Raw genomic sequence first — 22,399 nt, 5'->3', positions numbered from 1 at the left:
CTACTACAGTAGAAGACACTTGCCCAAGGCACCATACAGTGGCACTGAACCCAGAACCATCACTTGCTAAGGTTATCGCTGCAGGTATTCTATGGAAATTATAACCACCACTGATTTACGTTACGATGTTTCGTATCCAAGACATCAGAGGCAAACAAACAAGGAGATCGAAGATGAAAAAAGGGCAACAGGCACACAAGCCATACTTTGGCAGTTTTTGATGAAGGGGCAAAAACTTCCTAAATATGACATGTACACCCAAACCCATTTTTCATCTTCAGTCTCATTGTTTGTTTGCTTCTGACGTCTCGGATATGAAACGTAGTCACAAATATCAGTGCTGGCTATAATTTATCTGTAGAGATAAGCTTAACAAGTGATATATTTTTATGCTGAAATATTATTATAAATTGTATTTAAAATATTGTCAAAATATTGTGTGCTGTAAAAAGTATAACTGGTTTATTGTACATAAATTTTTAACAACAAAATCTTATGTGGACATTCCACCCTACACCAGGTCATACAGACCACTGGTTTGCACAATATACCCACTCTGGTAACTATAATCAAGTCATCAACCTCTTACAATTATGTAAATGAGCTTTTTTCTAGAACAATTTTGCTTACTGTTTAAAAGTAACTTCTCACAAATTTATCTCTAATTTATCAGCTTGGGAGGCAAGAGAGCAAAGTTAGCTCTTGTTAGCTGTAAAGATAGCAAAACCAGAATCAAAGAGGCCCTCATGGACTTAACCTCACAATCATTATTATTATTTATTCAGTAGTCTTATTTTTATTGTGTTTTCACTGCACCACTCAACACAGCAGCCTGGGTCTTGTATGTGTGGAGTATTTTCATTTGGTTTCACCATTTCTCTGCTGTGCAATATTTGTAAGACTTGATGTTTTGGTTATGTATTTGTCTGCAGGGTTTTTAATTATTCCCCAAACACCCATTATTATAGGGAGTTCCTACAGTATGGGTTATCTTTATTTTTAGATCTTCATATTTCATTAATAATTTCCACCATTTCTTTGAAAAGTGCATTATCATCTGTTGGGACTGATACTTCTGTCAATTAAAAGGCATTTCCTTTCGTGGTGGTCCTTAATAACAATATCCAGCTGATTAACCACAACCTCCGTGTCAATGTGCATTGGCATATTCCAGAGCTGGTTAACTTTGCCACTTCATTTTGATAGTATTTTGCTAAGCTTTAACCCTTTAGCATTCAGATTACTCTCTCAAATATAATCCTTGTTTATTCAATTGTTTTGAATTAATCACACATTATCTTGTAGCTTTGAGATCTTGATGATGTGATCGTTAATTTTTAGAATGACATTGTAGGGTATTCCAAATGCTGAAACATTGGAGAGGAAAGGGTTACAGAGCTAATGAAGCCACATTTGAGAAAAACATTATTTACAAAATCAAAAATTGTGTTCCAAAAGCCAGTTGAACATAAAACATTTTGAATATTTAGGTTGGATGCTAATGGGTTAACGGTATTAAACTATATTGGATGACGTCTAACCCCTTAAGGAAAAGTACAACTTATCCAATATCGGATTTTATTTACAAGGCTTTGGTTGATCCCGAGTTAAGATAGAAAAATCAGGTCCAAGGTACTTCATAGTGGTTATCGAACCTGAAACTGGATGACTGCAAAATAAACCTTTAAACCATACAGTCAAACTTGCACCCATTCCAAGCAACATGAAAGGGATCAGAGAAGTGAACTTATACCTTCTACTTGTTTCAGTGAACCGACTGTGGCCATGTTGGGGCAGTGCCTTGAAGAATTTCTAACTGAATGAATTAACCCCACTACTTTTTTCCTTTTTGTTAAGGCTGGTACTTCTTCTAGTAGTCTTTTTTGCTGAATCACTAAGTTACAGGGACATAAACACACCTACAATGGCTGTCAAGAGGTGGTGGGGCACAAACATAGAAAAAGACACACACACATAGATATATGGTCGTCTGCTTCCAAAGAGAGCGGTTTATTTCAAATTGATGTAATGTTTTCATTGGTTAATTAAATGGAGCCCCTGGAAGTGGCCGTAATGTACTGATACCTGGACATCCTTGTTACTTATTTGCTTTTCATATTGAATAAATATATATGTATGTGTGTGTGTATATATATATATATATATATATATATATATATATATATATATATATATATATATATATATATACACATATTTGAGAGAAAGGTTGAGTTCAATTAGAACACTTTTACATTGGGGGGGGGGGGGATCCAAAGTTAGATTTCTAATAAAGACTCTTCATATTAAAATTGTAGCTTACTTTTGTAAGATTTTATTCAAAAAAATATGAAAATTTAACAAGTAAAAGGTGTGTTATGAGCATTTATAGGATATAATCCTATAGAAACTCAACAAACAATTAAAAATGGAGAAGAGAAGATGTTAAAAGTCTTATAAAATTTTAATCCATGAACACGATCGTTTCGAATGATAACACCAACATGTAAGAAACATGGAAAAAATTAAATTAATTATAATCATAATTAAATTAATTTAATTACGTATTACCATTCTCTTCAGTCCAAAAGATGAAGAAAATATCAGAAAGGTAGCAACAGAAGAAAATTACAGGAGACTACATTGAGTCTGTGTTGCATAACTTAATCGGATATTCATGAAATGATTGTGAAAGAAGGAATATAAGAACATCGCTAGGTGGTGCTGAGTTTAGTTGTGTAAGGACTAAAATTCTATTCTTTCTTTTCTTTCACTTGTTTCAGTCATTTGACTGTGGCCATGCTGGAGCACTGCCTTTAGTTAAGCAAATCGACTCCAGGACTTATTTTTTGTAAGCCTAGTACTTATTCTATCGGTCTCTTTTGCCGAACCACTAATGTTACAGAGATGTAAACACCACCTTCGGTTGTCAAGCGATGTTGTGGGGGGACAAGACAAACACAGACACAAATAACAAACACACGCATACATATATTTATACATATATATATATGATGGGCTTCTTTCAGTTTTCATCTACCAAATCCACTCACAAGGCTTTGGTCGGCCTGAGGCTACAGTAGAAGACACTCGCCCAAGGCACCATGCAGTGGGGCTGAACCTGGAACCATGTGGTTGGGAAGCAAGCTTCTTACGACACAGCCACTCCTACGCCTATTTATAATAAAAATACGAGATGGCTATGGGTGTCCACCTGAGTAAAAGAGGAACTGAAAAGGGTCCATAAGCAAAAAATGATTGAGAACTACTGCCATAAAATTGACATCAACTGTGCAACACTGACTTCAACAACAGGCAGGTAATGGTACAGTACTTGAAGATGCATTTTGATGTATTTTATTTCAAGCTTGAAACTCTTATCTACACCAGCAGAAAGACCAACTGTCTACCACCATGTCGAAACATACATATATATATATATATATATATATATATATATATATATATATACACACACACAAAGTTTTATTATATAATCATATAGATACATACATGCACACATTATATAAGTATGTATGTATGTGATTGTGTGTATATATATCTTATATGAATATATATATATAATAAAACTCTTTATTTTCCAAACTGAAGTATTGGGGAAGAAGTTGGGTGTAAAACTAATGAAGACACATTCAAGAAATACATTCTTTACATAACCGAAAAAAAAAAAAAAATAAGGAAAGAAAGGAAACTAAAAAAAAAAAAAAACCTGTATTACGAAAGTTCTGTTTCCTTTTTTTTTTAGAGCAGAGCAAGAAAATGTGTCAGGACTTGAGTGTCTACTGCCTGAAAACAAAGCACAATTACACCTTACAGTAGGCCACTGTTTAAACAGCCATGGTGTAACACTCACATTGCAGTACACTTCTCGAAAATAGACAAAAAGTGTATTTTAGAAGTGAAACATCTACATACAGTACAAACAACCTTCATACTTGAGTAGGTTTTAGACATCCCCGGGACAGGGTCTCTCTGTGTTGTTTGCATTCAGATTTTAGACCAATATTTCTCAAGGTGGGGTAGGGTGGAGCAGGGGGTGTCACATCCATCCTGATGGTGGAGTGCATGGATGGCTTCAGTATGGGGATTAAGTAAATAAGTAATGAGTTAATCAAACTTGCAATAAAGTTTCAGTTAAAACTGCTTTTGAATGTATGTGTGTATATACATATATACATACCTACCTATACACATGCACACACACACACACACACACACACATATATATATAATAATATAAATAATATATAAATATATGCATATATCCATACATATATGTACGTACCTACATCTATATGTATACATACAAGCATATATGTGTACAGGACATCAAAAAAACATTAAACACAATGAGAAACGAAAACAGAAAACGAACTTTTTTCAAACAACGAAAAAACAGAGAAACGAGACTCGCAACATAAAGAGTATGCCACTTCGTCAGTTGTCCCTGTTCTATCTACTCCGTGTTTCGAAGGCAGTACAAACCCATCTATACACACACGTGCCCATTGTTGGATGTCAATTGGATGAGAAAAGAGTGCTCAGAACATGATGTAGAAGATATGGTATTTCATTGAAAATGAAACTGTTTTACAATTCAAGTTCTGCATGTGTGTGGGTGTGTGTGCACGTGCTATACACTTTGCCCATTCATAGTAGTGTCTGTATTATTTTGGAAAATCAAAGCAGGGTGTGGGGTAAAAACACCTGAGAAACACTGCCCTAGATCATATTCCAGGTGAGATTTTAGAAAGCTGTCTTTCTCCACCCTTGACCAGACATTTGAGCCCTGTGACCTTCATTTAAAATTACTAACCTTCCATTAGATGTGTGATATTTTCTGTATATTTGTTTGCACTATTAATACAATGATATCTGCCCCGTTAAACTTTCCGATTACACCGACCCCCACAAATGAAAATACTTCACATGCAATCACAGCTTTCATTTCCCCTTCCTGATTGTACAAAGACCCCAAATGAAAAATATTCCACATGAATGTAATCACAGACAAAAATACTTCACATGCTATCACCGTTCTCTTTTCCTTCCTGCCATGCTCAATACAATTCCTCATCAACACTTTCCCTAGGTTGCATTCCTCAACACTGCTCCCGTCCATCAACATTTTCCTTTCCCTAGTCTCGCTAACAAACATGTTCAGTTAGCATTAACCGTATTAACTTCCATACAAACATCTATCTATACTGCTGACTCTCACCCTACCCATAATGCACAAAGGGCTACGAACTCAGCCCCGCAGTCTATATTTAAAAAAGGGATTATTTTTGTTTTGTTCAGCTGAGGCTAAAATTTCAATTAGTAGTGTCGGATACTTCTACAGATGATTAAACCGAGTATAAATGTACAAATACCAAAAACCCCTCTTTTTTTCTTTTTTTTCCTGCAGGTATTTACTTAAGTAAAACCATCTAACTTTGTATTTAGGTTTTACATATCAAATGGCATGTGAACAGATTAGTTCCAAGACAGTCTAACCCAGCCATATTTTATTAAAAAGAATAACAAAAACAACACTGAAGTAGTGGGCAGCATTCACTACCAACAACAATTCCCAAGAGAATAGTTTTTGCTAAACTCACTGATTAGCAAGTAGTACAATATTAAAATTATTTTAGCATATTACCTCACTCAAATTAATTAAAAGGCACCAGTTTTGTAAGTGTTCCCAGATGTTGAGATAAATAACAAAAATTTTTTTAAAAAGTGTAATTAAAAAATATATATATATTACAATTTAATCCACCAAAGTTTTCCAAATCACAAAAAAAAAAATTGACTAAATAAAATAAAATATGAAAAATAAATTTTGCAAAAAAACATGGTAAATAATAGTTATAATGGATTACAAGAGATGATAGATATAAAAAATGTGGAAATTCTGTTGTGTCAAATTTCTTTGGTTAACTTGATATAACACAAAGTATTCCTTTACTTGCTGGAGTCATTGGATGGCGGCCACACTGGAGCATTGCCTTGAAGGGCTAAGTTAAACAAATTGACTCAAGTACTTTAATAATCCTGCTAATTTTTACCTAGCCATTAAGTACTGAGGTTGACCGAACTTGACTGTTTCCTACCTCCAACTTTATACTCATCAGCCAATATCAAAAACCATCATTGCATGGCTTCATCAGCATCATCTAACGTCTGTTTTTCCATGCTGGTATGGGTTGGACAGTTAGACAAGAGCTGACAAGTCAGAAGACTGCACCAAGCTCCAGTGTCAGCTTTGTTACGATTTCATCAACTGGATGTGCTTTCTAACACCAACCACTTTACAGAGTGTACTGGGTGCTTTTTATATGGCCCCAACACTACTGAGGTTCCCAAGTAATCCACACTAGACATGACCCCCTCAACTGAGCAGGGAATAGTGTTGAGGAAGGTGGCTTTATGTCAGGTGATGAGAGGTTTAAGTAGGATAGAGACACAGATATGTGTGTCTTGCTATAGAAGAGCATATATTGTTACCCCAGGTGGAAAAGAAGGGAGAAAACAGGGGCAACGATGAGTCCGGGCATAACCCTTAAGTTACAGAAATACAAATCTAACAGAAGTAGTCCAGAGAAGTCATTGGTCAGATTGGGTGGGTAGGTAATCAGCAATTTTTTTAATAAAAATATTTTCTTATAGTTCTAAGTTGCTCTGTCTATCAATACTTCCAGATCAATATCTACAAGCGGTTAACAGTAGCCAGTGCTATCATCATCCAACAGTAGAGAGAAATTATGTGATTCATATTGTGTTGAATAATTGATGGTCTTTATCGCAGGCTTTGAATTCTACTGTTGCCTACAGGTTTCCCTCAGCAATCAGGAAGTGGTGTTTTCTTTGTAACTAAGGTGTGCTATCTACATATTAATATTTGCTCAGTAGTCTAGTATCGCAACAGATTAAACACACATACGTGTGTGTGTGTATATATATATATATATATATATATATATATGTGTGTGTGTGTGTGTATATATATGCTTGAGCAATTTATCTAAATGGTAATATTTACCTATATTTATAATATACTCTGTATATCACTAATACAGGTATGTATTGAAGGACACTTTTTTGTAACATAAAATAATACATATATATATATGTAAATATATATACACACACACACACACAAACATATATATACACACACACACACACACACATACATACATACGCACATGTGTGTGCAGGTACTCCATCAGTTATCAAAGAAGGTTTCAGTTGATCCAATCAACAGAACAGCCTGCTCATGAAATTAACGTGCAAGTGGCTGAGCACTCCACAGACACATGTACCCTTAATGTAGTTCTCAGGGATATTCACGCAAGTACAGCTCATTTTTGCCAGCTGAGTGAACTGGAGCAACATGAAATAAAACATCTTGCTCAAGGATACAACATGCCACCAAGAATTGAACCCACGACCTTGCAATTATGAGCCAAATACTCTAACCACTAAGCTATGCACCTTCAGTGATTTGCTCAACTAAGGCCTTTAGGGCAGAGCTCCACTATGGCCCCAGTCCAATAAATGAAGACAACAAAAGGTAAGGTGGGGATAAGGAAAAAAAGGTGAGTATTATACAAAGCCACAAGCATTCAAATATTTGTTCACATATAGCAAGTTTTCCTTCATATATAAAAATCTATTTCAACATGTCGGCCAGCAAATAAATAACAGCAATTTGAACAAGATACAGGAGAACAATGCCCTTCAAAAATAGCCAATAACTCAATGTAGCCCACTTTTCCCACTCATTCGTAGAGGAACAGCTGTAAATGACAGTGCTGAGATCAGCAAAGCTCCAGATATATATAAGCCTGACTAAGAACAAGATGTAATTACAATCAAACAGTGCTTCTATCTATCTATCTATTTGTTTATCTATCTATCTATCTATCTATCGAACTAACTATCTATCTATCTATTTGTTTATCAATCTATCTATCTATTTGTCTATCTATCTATCGAACTAACTATCTATCTATCTATTTGTTTATCAATCTATCTATCTATTTGTCTATCTATCTATCTATCTATCGAACTAACTATCTATCTATCTATTTGTTTATCAATCTATCTATCTATTTGTCTATCTATCTATCTATCTATCTATCGAACTAACTATCTATCTATCTATTTGTCTATCTATCTATTTGTCTATCTATCTATCTATCTATCTATCTATCTATCGAACTAGTAGGCTTTTCCTTCCACGGCTAAACCTAAACTGTCCTCCCCTCTTTTTACACGAGAACATTACTGTGTGATACACGATCCCTATTGATCGGCCTTTCCTTTTCTTTTTTTTCGATCCCTTTTGATCGAACTGCCCCTTTTTCCCTTCCTACGATCCCTTTTGATCGACACCACCAATTTTTTTTTTTTTTTTTTTTTTTTTTTTTTTTCCTTCCTTCCCCCTCCCAAAAAGAAAAGCTCTACATTGTATTTGTCCCATCTTCGTTGAGCCCTGTGTGGCTAATAAAAGAAATGTATCTATCGAACTAACTATCTATCTATCTATCTATCTATCAGTCTATCTCTCTATCTGAAATACACTATTGTCTGTTTAGTTAAATGTCAGCTGTCACAAGAATATGAGACAGAAAGGAATTTACTAACAAAAGAAGCCCAAGTGTGGTCAAGTGGAAAGAATTTAAGTACCATGAATGAGGAGAATGGGGAAATTTCACCATCATAAATATCATCATCATTTTAACGGTCCCTTTCCAGTGCTTGCATGGGTGAGACGAAGTTTATTGAGGCTGACTTCCTACAGCTGGATGCCCTTCCAGTCACAAACCATCGCTTGTTTCTAAGCAATGCTAACCTTTCCTCACTGCCAGACATGTTCTCACAGATTGCTGACAAAAGGACACTGCTTGTATAACAGTGAGACTCATTTACCACTATCATACAATGTCAAGGCAGACAAACACAAGCATACACACACACTATATATGAGCCTGGTGCAGCCTTCTGGCTTGCCATTCCTCAGCCAAATCGTCCAACCCATGCTAGCATGGAAAGCGGACATTAAACGATGATGATGATGATGATATCTATATATATATATATATATAAAAACTCTTCGAAACGCCTGTGTTAGAATGGGGGCAGCTGATGAAGGAAAATGTTCTCTATGTGACCTGTGTTTTCTGTACTCTGGTTATTATTATTTTTTTGTCTACGATTTGTTTGCAATGTCCTGTACCCAGATATGCACCTATATATACAGGTAGATGTAGGTATGCACATACTTGTACGTATATATGCATATACTCATTTATTATTTGTTTTATATATATATATATATATATATATATATATATATATATATATATATATATATACACACACATACACGTGTGTGTGTGTGTGCATAGACATGTCAATACATGTACATTTGTATGAGAATGCATGTGTTTGTATGCATGCAGCCTTGTGCACAAATGAAATGCACAGGTGACTGAATAAACTTAGCACTCAATCAGCTAGAAATAGCAGCTAAGTTGCCTCACAAACAACACACAGGTATAAACACCAACTTTTCAGATACTGATGGGTCAAAATGCATTATAATCTGCACTAATTTATATCAGTGTACAAATACCTGTATTTCATTTAATTATTTAAATTGAATAATCGTTTAATTTATAGAGAGAGAGAGAGATGACTGCGGTGACCACCTCTCGTTAAAAAAAAAAACAAAAAAAAAACGCAGTAACCCAAAAAGGCTTTGGTGCCAAAGATTCCAGAAAATCAATGCTGTACTTGCATTAGACACACCTGGAAAAAGACAAACTAGTCACACCTGGGACACCTCTGATTATAGATTAACATAATCAGGGCTTTCACCTGGAGCTGCATACAGTGAGCTTAGGTCAAACATTGAGAGCATGGATCACTAAATTTGAGAAGCTGGTATTATATCATTGCAAAAGTAACACACAATAAAAAATAACAAATAAATAAAAAGCATATTGTATGTCTTGTTTGAAGTGAAATCTAAAACTATTATTTGATCTGTAGTGAAGCTTGATACCCAGCTTGTCTAGGCCGAATTACCTTCAAGCAAGCAAGCCAGAAATGAAAAAAAAAAAAATCAATTAAAACAAAAAAAAAAATGTTTAAGTTAGAAACTTTGACACACCTAGTGGATATAAAATTTGTATTCTATATCAATATACAGCCTGTGAAAAAATAAAATAAAACCACATATATATAGATATATATATATATATATGTGTGTGTGAGCATGCATTTGTATGCACATGTGTGTGTGTAGGTAGGTAGGGATGGAAAGTATGAATAAAATGAGCAAAAACAAAAAAAAAAAAAACAGCTCAGGATTGCATTTGTACTGAAACTAATTTCCTCTGTGATAAACACATTCCTGTTATGCACACAACAATAACCATGAAAAATAATTACGATTTCTTACAACATCGTTTGTGTGAAGTATGTTTAACAATCCTCATTGCTAAGTGATTATTACTCATTTTTATATAGACAAAAAAAAAAAGCAAAACAAAAAAAATCCCCCCCAAAAACACTCGAGTTAAACATCACACATAAAAAAATACAAAATTAATATAATAATAATAATAATAATAATAATAATAATAATAAACCTTCACAGACAGCAATAAAAACCAACAGACATGATGATATTTACATTTACAGCAGGGGATGGAGCTTATCAAGTGTGTGTGTGTGTGTGTGTGTGTGTGTGTGTGTGTGTGTGTGTGTGTGTGTGTGTGTGACATTGCTATTATAGTTTATATTTAACTCGCCATTAATATAACCAACAACAGTTAGTAACATCAAAAGGCAAATATTATAAAGATACACATGAAAAATGCAATAAACAGTCTATATAAAAACAATTTTCATAGAAACACAAAATACTTAAAATTATTCATTGGAATAGAATAAAAAGTATAAAAGTAAAACGGAAAAAAAGAAAAAAAATTCAAATACCAAACAAAAATTAATAAAACAAATTATTTTCATATAAATACCACCATAGACAAGACACACTACCTACCCCTGCCCCTACCAGTACACACCGTCATATTACTTTAACCAGTTTAAACTCGGTGCCAACTCATTCTCTATTGCATCACTCTCAATTAACTAACACTTCTCAAGTGTTACACAACCGGTCTCAGCTGCTCTTCCTGCTAGCCAACCTAACCACATTTGTTCATTCAATGTCTATCTACCGCCCGTTTCTTACCCACTTGCCTCTCTATTCTTAGCTTTTCTCTTTCACATACACGCAAAGCATTCGATGCCTTTAGATCCTAGGTTACACCAACCGGCTCGTACAACCAAACTCGGTCGTCTCTTCTCCAGATTTGCATCACATAAAAAAAGTCTGAGTGAAATATTTACTCATAACATTTCTCTCCAGATTTTTTTTTTTTTTTGCAGACCGGCCCTGCTAACACTAACAAACATCCTTGTCATACACTAAAAACAATAAAATATAAAATAAGATAAAATAAATAAACCAGACATTTTTCAGACAAACACTACACATACATATTGAACCTCTTGGCTAGACAGACAAAATATAAATGAATTTCCATCTACTTAACGGCAGCTTCATGTCACTGCTTTGTTTCATCTCTATCCGAGCACCAATTAAATCACTTGGGCAACAAAACTTTTATCTACAAACATCTAGAGATCCATTAAATACAGGTCACCCTTTATTTCTCTCTCTTTTCTTCTTTCTTTAAAGGTTGCTTGAATAGATTTCTTGCTACATCAATGCATTCTGGACACTCGAGAAAGTTATAGTTGCACTGTCTGTCCTCTGTCTGCCAGGAACTGCAACACACTCTACATGTTTCCATCAACCACCACCACTACCACTACCATCATCATCATCATCATCGCCCATCACAGATACATCTATCTATACAGCATTTGTATTTCTTCTACTTTCGTCCATATATTAAACAAAGCCGCCTTCCTGTTGCTATAAATAATGCAAAGTTTACATAAGAAAACTATCTGATACAAGATACTTGGCTTAGCAAAACTTCTTTACAAAGATCCTTTATGCAGCTTAATTCATTTCTGATTAAGGCTACAGAGAGATGAATAGCGAACATTTATGCTTACAGACACTATTCAGCAAACACAAGAATATCTCTGAAGCTCAAAAGACAAAGTGCTAGACTCTACTCACTGAAAAACACATTTGTATTGGGTACGTATGCATGTGTGTTTGTGTTTCTCAAGTTATTTCATAGAAACTACAGTATGGAGTTATCAACGAGACTACCAACCAGCTCAAAGGACAATATTCAACAGTATAATAAACCTGACCACTGCAAAACAACATTAAGTCCACTTTGAGAAAAGCATCCATGTTACACAACCTCCTTTAATAATTCAGTTTCCAGTGGCATGGTCAGCAAAAATACTTGTAAAACTTGGAGCAACATCAGAGAAGAGAATAATCACCGATTTGCAATTATAAATAATTACATTTCTAATTATATCTGAGTATGTTTATTTCTTGTTTGTATATTCAAATACACATATGCAATCCGAGCGTCATCGTTGCCAGAGCAGCTGCCTGGCTTCCGTGCCAGTGGCACGTAAAAAGCACCATTTGAGCGTGATCGTTACCAGTGTCACCTCACTGGCACACTGAAAAAACATTCGAGTGAGGTCATTGCCAGTGCCGCTGGACTGGCTCCTGTGCAGGTGGCATGTAAAAAACACCATTTGAGCATGGCCGTTGCCAGTACCGCCTGACTGGCCTTCATACCGGTGGCATGTAAAAGCACCCACTACACTCTCAGAGTGGTTGGCATTAGGAAGGGCATCCAGCTATAGAAACTGCCAAATCAGATTGGAGCCTGGTGCAGCCATCTGGTGGCACCTTGGACAAGTGTCTTCTGCTATAGCCTCGTGCCAACAAAAGCCTTGTGAGTGGATTTGATAGACGGAAACTGAAAGAAGCCCATCTTATATATATATATGTGTGCATGTTCTGGTGGAATTTCAAACTCAACCCTTTATTTGACTAACGGGGTATATTGTTCTCATTCCTAATAAGGGGTTGGGGTTCAAAATTCCACCAGAACAACTGATGAAGGCTGGAGAGTACATCAGCCGAAACGTTGTGATAACATCAAACAAGGAAGGACACCTATCCATCCATTATCTGTGTATGTATATATATATATATGTTACACACACAATGGGCTTCTTCCAGTTTCCATCTACCAAATTCATTCACAAGGCTTTAGTTAGACTGAGGCTATTAGTAGATGACACTTGCCCAAGGTACCATGCAGCACAGCTGAACTTGAAACCATTTGGTGGGGAAACAAGTTTCTTGCCTCACAGCCACACCTGCGGATAGCATGTGGATGAACTGTGAGCACGTGATTAGATAAAAGTCTGTGTAGTACAGGGATGTATGTATATTGATGTGTAAATATGTCTGCAAAGGCACTGAATATGTGAAAAATGTAAGAATTTTGAGCATGTGAATAATGGAAATTGTGTGTGTGTGTGTGTGTGTTACAGGTTTTTATAAATTAGGAACAAAAACAAAAATATTAAAAAAATAGAAGAAACAAAAAAAAAATAATATGTGTAGTAAGAGTAACTGACCTTTCATAAGCTCACAATGACAGTTCCATGGAACAATTCCAATTTCGTGATAAAGTCTTCCAAAGTCTGAAGGAGAGAAGAGAAAGAATATTACATAGATACATAGATACATACATATAGATGCACACACACACACACACATATATATATACATATATATACATACATATACAATCATATATATATATACATACATACATACACACACACATATACATTCATATACATATATATATGTATACACACATTCATATATATATATATATATATATATATACACACACATATACAACTATATATAGAGCTGCTGTTGTATGTATTATTGGTGTAACGACCCTCCCTAGATATATACATACATATACAAGTACACACACACACACACACTAATGTGTGTGTGGGCATGCATGCATGTATGTTATATATAAATATATATAAAAATAGCCATATTAATTATCTAATGAAATAGTTACCCCCACCCCTACTTCTTAATCTTTTTGTTTCAGTCTTTGTTTTATATATATATATATATATATATATTATATATGTAGGTGTTTTGCTTGCTATCAAATCAATATTAAGTGTAGAATACAAGCATGGTTACAGAGAGACAGACAGACAATATATATAGCCTTTCCAAATAATTAACAGTACCACAAGAGCCACACACACACAGACACACTTGATGAGGACCAAGTCAATCAATTAGATAATTAAGAAAAAAAAAAGCAAGCTTTCCATTATTGTCCATCACCACAACTACCACAGTGACCACCACCACCACCACCAGTACCACTATCACCACCACCACCAGGAGTTGGTATTTGATAAATGAAAGTCACAAGTTCATTGAAATATAAGGAATGTCAAGGTCTTGGTATTTGGTTTCAAAAGAATAAAAAAAATCAACAAGAAAAATATTTTTTTAAAAATAATAAAAAGCAGAATAATAAAACAAGTCAAAAGAAATCAATAACTAAATAATACCATTTGGACAAAAAAAAATTAATAACCTGCATAAAAAATATACATAAAAAGAGGAATATTAGAATTTTTTGTTTTATTTCTATTCTGTGCTATGGTTAAACATTGAATTAGGGGAGAGTTTTATGAGTATATTAAAATAAGTATAGAGGGGTTTCACTATGGAGGATCAAAATCAGTAACGGAGCCTTGTTTGTTAAAAATTATTCGTTAGAGGAGTAATTGAAAGACATATAAATAACAGCGGTGATCTGTTCCAAGCTGCGCCTAAACTCCACAGAAAGGTGTGAAATGAGGGTTAGGGTTACTCATCCATCGACCAATGCAAATAAACATATACATACACACACACACGTATCCTCACAGCAAAACCTGGATCCAGGTCAGTTAGATGAGACTATTTTTCTGTGCTACCAAACAAAAAAAAAACAAAAAGAAAAAAAAAAAAAACCCTCTTTCAGCCACAAGACTCAAAAATATATATAATAAGGCGCAGGAGTGACTGTGTGGTAGGTAAGTAGCTTGCTTACCAACCACATGGTTACGTGTTCAGTCTCACTGCATGGCACCTTGGGCAAGTAGCCTCAGGCCGACCAAAGCCTTGTGAGTGGATTTGGTAGACGGAAACTGAAAGAAGCCCGTCGTGTGTATATGTTTGTTATTTCTTTATTGCCCACAAGGGGTTAAACAGAGGGGAAACAAACAAGGACAAACAAAGGGATTAAGTCGATTACATTGACCCAGTACGCAACTGGTACTTAATTTATCGACCCCCAGTACGCAACTGGTACTTAATTTATCGACCCTAGTTGCTAGTAGAAGAAAGAGCTGCAAAAATGGTAGCACAGCCATTTGAAATACCTCATAGTCGTATTTATATTTCGAGTTCAAGCCTTACCAAGGTCAACTTTGTTTTCCATTTTTCTGGTATCAAGTACCACAAGTTATAGATATTCAGTCAACCACAGGGATGCTCCTTCAGATGTGTGGGCCTTGAGCCAAAGTAAGTAAACTTACTGTTACCATTCTGATTGTTCCTTTCATACTTATAAGGTTCTGATATATCAAAGGTAATTTTTTTCTTGGAGGAGAGGGAGGGGTTCCACTACATGTAGTGTTAATCCTATTTAATGTTTCCACTACATCCTCCCCCAAAATAACCCCACCCCCATAGTGTCTAGCTGTCCCTAACAAAGCAGCTTTTGTGATGCATTCAGCATTAATTAAAATTCCTGTCATTTATCTAACCCATTCATAATGGATCCTGACATCAGAGGTACTATATCTGTGGGACTGCAGCTACGTTGGTTACTAAACCAACCACATAACTGCATTCTCGGGTGACTATCTGCTCACATCCTCAGTTATAGTATACATTTGTGCGAAACTGTAGCTATGTCGATTACTAACTCTTTAGCATTCTGATTACTCTGTCAAGCGAAATGCTCATAGAAATCTTGCAGCTACTAGATAATGCATGATGTGACTGCTTATTTTCAGAATGACATTGTAGAGTAGGTGTGAGAGGCTGGATCTGGCCAGTTTTAACATAAACAGGTAGAATATTCGAGCCAGATATGACTGGTCTGGTCTGGTCTGGTGAAGTGAAATAAATATCAGAGACGCTTTGCTTCCTAAAGAAACTGCAAACTCTTATAAATCCATTGCAATGCTGGAAATCCTTCTGTATCGTCAGCCGGTATCTCAGAGTCACAAGCGTTTTGCCCCTTAGCCTGCATGCTTCACCTGAGTGGAGCAACAAGGACTGAGCTGGTAATCGCCCAGTCTAAATGCTAAAGAGTGAAACTAAGCACATACCACCAGTCTGGTGGTACTGGCAACGGCCATGCTCAAATAGTGTTTTTTTTTTACATGCCACCTGCACGGGAGTCAGTCCAATGTTTTGTTCACATACCACTGGCACAAGTGCCAGTAAGGCGAAGCTGGAAACAATTGCGCTCAAATGGTGCTTTTTACGTGCCACCGGCACAGAAGCGAGACTGCTGCTCTGGCAGTGATCCCGCTTGGAGAGTGCAGGACAGTATGGGAGAGTAGGTAGTAGGCGGTCAGAGATAGTCGTGTCTTTACTGGTTTTCTAAGTATATTGTATACTGAAGTGGACATTATAGCAATCCAACATTTTAACCCTTTAGTGTTGAAACCAGCCATATAAGGCCAAAATTGTCTTCCTGTTTTATGCTCAAACCAGCCAGCTCTGACCTCTCACACCTACCCTACAAAGTCATTCTAAAAATAAACAGGGACATCATCAAAATCTCAGAGTTACAAGATACTGTACAATTAATTTAAAACACTGTAATTAAACAGGTTTTACATTTGACAGAGTAGTCTGAATGCTAAAGGGTTAAGGAGACAACAATGATTTACCGGAGTTGATTCAATCAACTATGTCGTTTGACTGCTACAAATTTGTTTATCTTGCAACCAATACAAGAAATCAGAATTGTTACATGACCAAAGTTAGCGCCTTTAGATTTGCTTGAATTACAACTGATCTAGCAAATAATAATCATTTAATTCCATGTAGACTTTCTTTTTAACTGAAGCTACGTTCCTCACAGAGAGTTAAAAACACATTTCTTCGCCTGGAATATGAAGAATCCATTCTAATAGAGAAATGCCAAAAGGCAGGATGTGATTATAAGTGAGTGTGACACACTGCTTCATTGATTAAGTCCAGCTTTACAAAGACAAGATGAGCAATGGTTTTGTGTGTCACTGCATAGTTAAATAACAGGATTCCCGACTTCATTTTCCTTTCATTAAATAATAAGGTTTATAAACCGATGCACTTGAATGCCTCTCTCGTTCTCCAGCTGGTTCAGCATAGGGAAAGTATATCATATTCATGCATGCATTAACAAAATAACACTATTATTGTTGTTATTTATTCTCTAGAGATTTTATGCAGATACACTCACACACACACCGACACACACATGCGCATAGAATCATATACACATGCTTGCACATACACAATGTAGGACTTGTGTATCACATAACGATTCCCAGTGAAAAGTTTAGAGCCAGTCCAACTGTAACCAACCACTATGAAAATGAACAAAACTTAAGATAGTACAAGCAATAATATGGTCTTTGATAATTAATGAAGCAAGGCTCTTCTTTTCCGCTCGAATAAACACTCCAAGTAGATACGTATATTAACAAAACAGTCAAAAATGAATAAGTGAACAACAGCAATGTGATGGTAAGCAGATAGAAAAATTATTATTATTATTATTATTATTATTATTATTATTATTATTAAGGTGTTGAGCTGGCAAAATTGTTAGCACATCAGGCAAAATGCTCAACAGCATTTTGTCCGTCCTTACATCCTGAGTTCAAATTCCACTGAGGTCGACTGCTTTTCATCCTTTTGGAGTCGATAAATTAAGTACCTGTTACACAATGGGGGTCAATGTAATCGACTGGTCCCCTCCCCACAAAATTTCAGGCCTTGTGAGTTTAGTAGCAAAAATTCCACCAAGGTCAACTTTGCCTTTCGTTCTTTTGGGGTTAATAAATTAAGTACTTGTTACGCAATGGGGTTGATGCAGTTGACTAGTCCCCTCCCCCAAAACAGCCTGCTTATGAAGTTAACGTGCAAGAGGCTGAGCACTCCACAGACACATGTACCCTTAATGTTGTTCTCAGGGAGATTCAACATAGCATAAAATGTGACAAGGCTGGCCCCTTTCAATTACAGGTACTACTCATTTTTGCCAGCTGAAAGGACAGGTGCAACTTGAAATAAAACAGCTTGCCCAAGAGCACAATGTACTGGTGGGTATTGAACTCATGACCATATGATCATGAGCTGAACACTAACCACTGTGCCATGCGCCTTCACCGACTGGTTTAGATACTAAAAGAATAAATATCAAATCACTTATTTGATATCAAAATCAACAACAGAAGCTGAAAGACCTATCTCTCTCACTTGATAAGTGGCTGCTTTTACTGATGGCACCACAAGAAGTCTGGGTCTTATTTTATTTTTCATTAAATTTCTTCACTGGTGGCCACTTTTATTAATTTCCAATACAGCAAAGAATGACACCTTCATTTAATGTCTGTGACAGGGATTAATTCCAAAGACACAAGCTAGTCGGGACGGCCATCCTACTCACAGATGTTGTTACAGATAAAGAGACAAACAGCAAACCGATGTCGTTTCAAGTCTTTCTTAACAATGAATGTTTTCATTGTCCAATTCTTTTCTCTCCGACCTCATTGCAAGATTCCTGCTAAACATTGAAAACTGAAAATTTTACGATGAAACATCTAAATGCTTGGGGATGAGCTGTGGTCAAAAATGGTCTCAAATTTTGACACAAGGCCAGCAACTTTAGAGGAGGGGGTAAGTCAAGTACATCAACTCTGTGCTTAACTGGTATTTATTTTTAATCAGCCCCAGCGGCATTTGAGCTCAGGATGTAAAACTGGGAGAAATTCCATTGTCATACCAAAAATCCTGCTAGCATCACCTTAGCTGCAGTTAAAAGCAATATTAAAATTATTTGGCGAGCTGGCAGAATCGTTAGCACACTGGGTGAAATGCTTAGCGGTATTTCGCCTGCCATTATGTTCTGAGTTCAAATTCCGCCGAGGTCGATTTTAGCTTTCATCCTTTCAGGGTCGATTAAATAAGTACCAGTTACGCACTGGGGTCAATGTAATTGACTTAATCCCTTTGTCTGTCCGTGTTTGTCCCCTCTATGTTTATCCCACCACCCGTGGGCAATAAAGAAATAAATAATAAAATCATTCAGTCTAGCATCTGAAGAAAGACAATCCAAAAAGTTGTATTTTCTCTAAGATCACCAAAATAATTGAAGAGACGACATCATTGTTTACCTTATACAAGGTACTGCAAGCACAAAGCTTCAAATTTGGGAGAGGGAAAGTTGATAACACCCCCATCTCCAGTGCATAACTGGTACCCATTTCATTGCCCCAGAAAGGATGAAAGGCAGTTGAACTCAAAACGAAACGCCATCAAGCATTTTGTCCAGTGTGCTAATGATACTGCCAAGCTCACTGTTTTATATACAAGACATAAATAATGGTAGAGGATTTCAATCAGAGGACAACAGAAACTTGAGAAACATGCTTTCCAATAGTTTTTAGAACACAAGAGAAATCACAAATTTTCCAAATTGGTACAAAGTGTTTGTAAGGAAGATGGAAATCCAAATGAATTTATCTCAGTGTATAAATAGTATTTACTTTATTAATCCTGGAGGAATGCGGCGAAAATGTGACAAACTAAAGCAAAAAAAGATAATCCTTAGGCCATTTAATCCAGTGCACTACCATTTATAATTTGCAGCCATTAAGCCTAATATAATAATAGGAGAATTAATTATCATCTTCAGATATGATTGACAATTTTTTGCTTAATTACTTATGATTTCAACAATACACAATAAGTAGTGAAAATATCTACTACAGGAATGTTCCAACTGATGGATGTCACAACACAGGTTCTAATTTCTGTCACCCTCATCATCAGTGACACCACTTAAAACCCAATTCTTCATGCATTTGCAAAGCAGATGGAATTTGTCGAGGCAGACTTTCGACAGCCCGGATGCTCTTTATGTCACCAACCCTCACCTGCTTTCAGGCAAAGTAATATTTCCCTCTGCAGTAAGACGATGATGATATATACGATGGGCTTCTTCCAGTTTCCACCTATCAAATCCATTCATAAGGCTTTTGTCAGCGTGAGACCTATAGCAGAAGACACTTGCCCAAAGTGCCATGAGTGGAGATTGAACATCGCAACACTCAAATGAAGCAATATCCAATCAGTGTAGCTTCAGCTGGGCTTTGCAACCACATTGTGAAACATATACAAATGGATTCCTTTGAGAGCACAAAACACAGGTGAGCTATCTAAACCAGTGCATCTTAGCAACCAATTACCCTTTGACAGACAGGTGGTGCTTACGATGTACATAGGATAGAGTTACACGTTAGAGTGAATAATCAGAAATGTCCAATGTCCAAAGTTAATACAGCACATTGTATAATTACTGGAATCGGTGAGAAAAACAGCCAGGTTTTGAAAGTAGGACATGTGTGTGAACTTTTCCCAGAAGAAGAAGAGATTAGAGACTGAACAGCTTTGAAAAAGAAATGTCACTTGTTTGTGAAAGAAAGTTGAATAAAGGATGGAAAAAAAGAAAAAAGAAATAGAAAAAGAAAAGAAAAAAAAGACAATGAATGGTGAAGCAAGGTGGTTGATATCTGAAAATAAGTAAATAAACCGAAAAGAATAGGCTGAGTAGAGAGAGAGAAACTGAAAGGAAACCTAATGACAACAGATGGACAGAAGAATTTGAATGGCTGTCAACAAAACATATTGATCAGCTAAACTATCACTACCCTTCTTAGTTTCTCCATCGTTCCTTTTCAAATTGCAATGAAAAGAAGGAAAAGAAAGAGAAGAAAAGGAGGAGAAAAAAGGAGAAGGAGAAAACATTTCTGTTACCAATACCATTAGTATTCTAAGGCAAAACAGATGTCACAAGATTCTCAACTCTCATTCCATAGTTACTGGGACAGCGGGGGGGGGGGGGGTGGGGGGGGGCGGAGTACAAAGATAAATTGATCTTTAAAAAAAAAATGAAAGAAAGGAAAAAAAAGAAAAGCACCAGCGCTTATATCCACCATCACCATTGTTGTCATCATCATCATCATTTGCAAACCAGTGAAAGAGTTTCTAGGTGATTTGATGTGCTCAAAGTAGAAACCAAATCTCTCAAAGTCCCGTCTTTTAAATTAACATCCCTTACATGCTTTTGACCCTAAATACAGGGCTACTGTGAGACAGTGATCAAATGCAGTCCTTAATTGTGCCCACAGCTAAATCAACAAACATAATAACTTGATTGGCTAGAAACAGCAATCAAATCTCCAAGCATTTCAGCTCAAAGGCTATGACCATGCTGGGGCACCACTAGAATTATCACCTCTTCAATAACCATTCTTTTGTGATTGGCTTTTAGTGAAGGTGGGAATTTGATATTGGTACCCACTTTTGAGTTTTTAGCTGAAATGTAGGTTTATTTGGGGTCTTGGACAGCAGGTCAAGTTGTTTCGAAAACAACTGCCCCAATTCTGTATAGATCTCTCAAATTTTTTGTCAAGATATTAAATAGCTGTGGACCTTTGAATCCCAAGGTATTGTGGTACGTGGTCCCCACTCTAAACAGGAGGGGTAGGACTTTTGGAACAGTGCAAAGACTTCCAGTTCAGGGGCTGATATAACTCATAGACAAACAGACAGACACATGTTTGTGTGTGTGCAGGCAGGGTTGTGTGATTAAGAAGTCTGCTTCCAAACCACATGGTGCTGGGTTCAGTCCCACTGTGTAGCACCTTAGGTAAGTCACTTCAAATATAGTCCTAGGCTAACCAAAAATTTGTGAGTGGATTTGGTAGATTGAAACTGAAAGAAGCCCATCATATATATATATATATATATATATATATATATATATATATATATGAGTGTGTGTTTGTGTTTTCCATCTTTTGCATTCCAATGCTTGACAATTTATGCTGGTTTGCTTAAATCACTGTAACTTAGCAGTTTGGCAAAAGGAGATCAATAGAATAAGTACCAGACTTGACAGAAAAAAAAAAAAGAATTGGTGTCAATTTCTGTAATTAAAGACTATAAAGCAGTGTTCCAGCA

At 36.1% G+C, this 22,399-nt stretch overlaps 1 protein-coding gene across 11 annotated transcripts in view; it reads right to left on the bottom strand.

Moving 5' to 3' along the window:
• LOC106871426 (uncharacterized) overlaps window positions 1–22,399 on the bottom strand; it is a 375,948-nt gene that overhangs the window by 242,467 nt on the left and 111,082 nt on the right. For all 11 annotated transcript variants that reach the window (XM_089354713.1, XM_089354711.1, XM_089354709.1 and 8 more), the window contains one exon: window positions 13,687–13,752. The gene's annotated coding sequence lies outside the window, so the exon portion shown is untranslated. The remainder of the gene's footprint in view (window positions 1–13,686; window positions 13,753–22,399) is intronic.

This window comes from Octopus bimaculoides, chromosome 7 (genome assembly GCF_046866305.1).
Source record: "Octopus bimaculoides isolate indiv1 chromosome 7, ASM4686630v1, whole genome shotgun sequence".
NCBI lineage: Eukaryota > Metazoa > Mollusca > Cephalopoda > Octopoda > Octopodidae > Octopus > Octopus bimaculoides.
The sequence above is the reverse complement of the archived record's forward strand: the minus strand, read 5'-3'. Positions and strand labels throughout refer to the sequence as shown.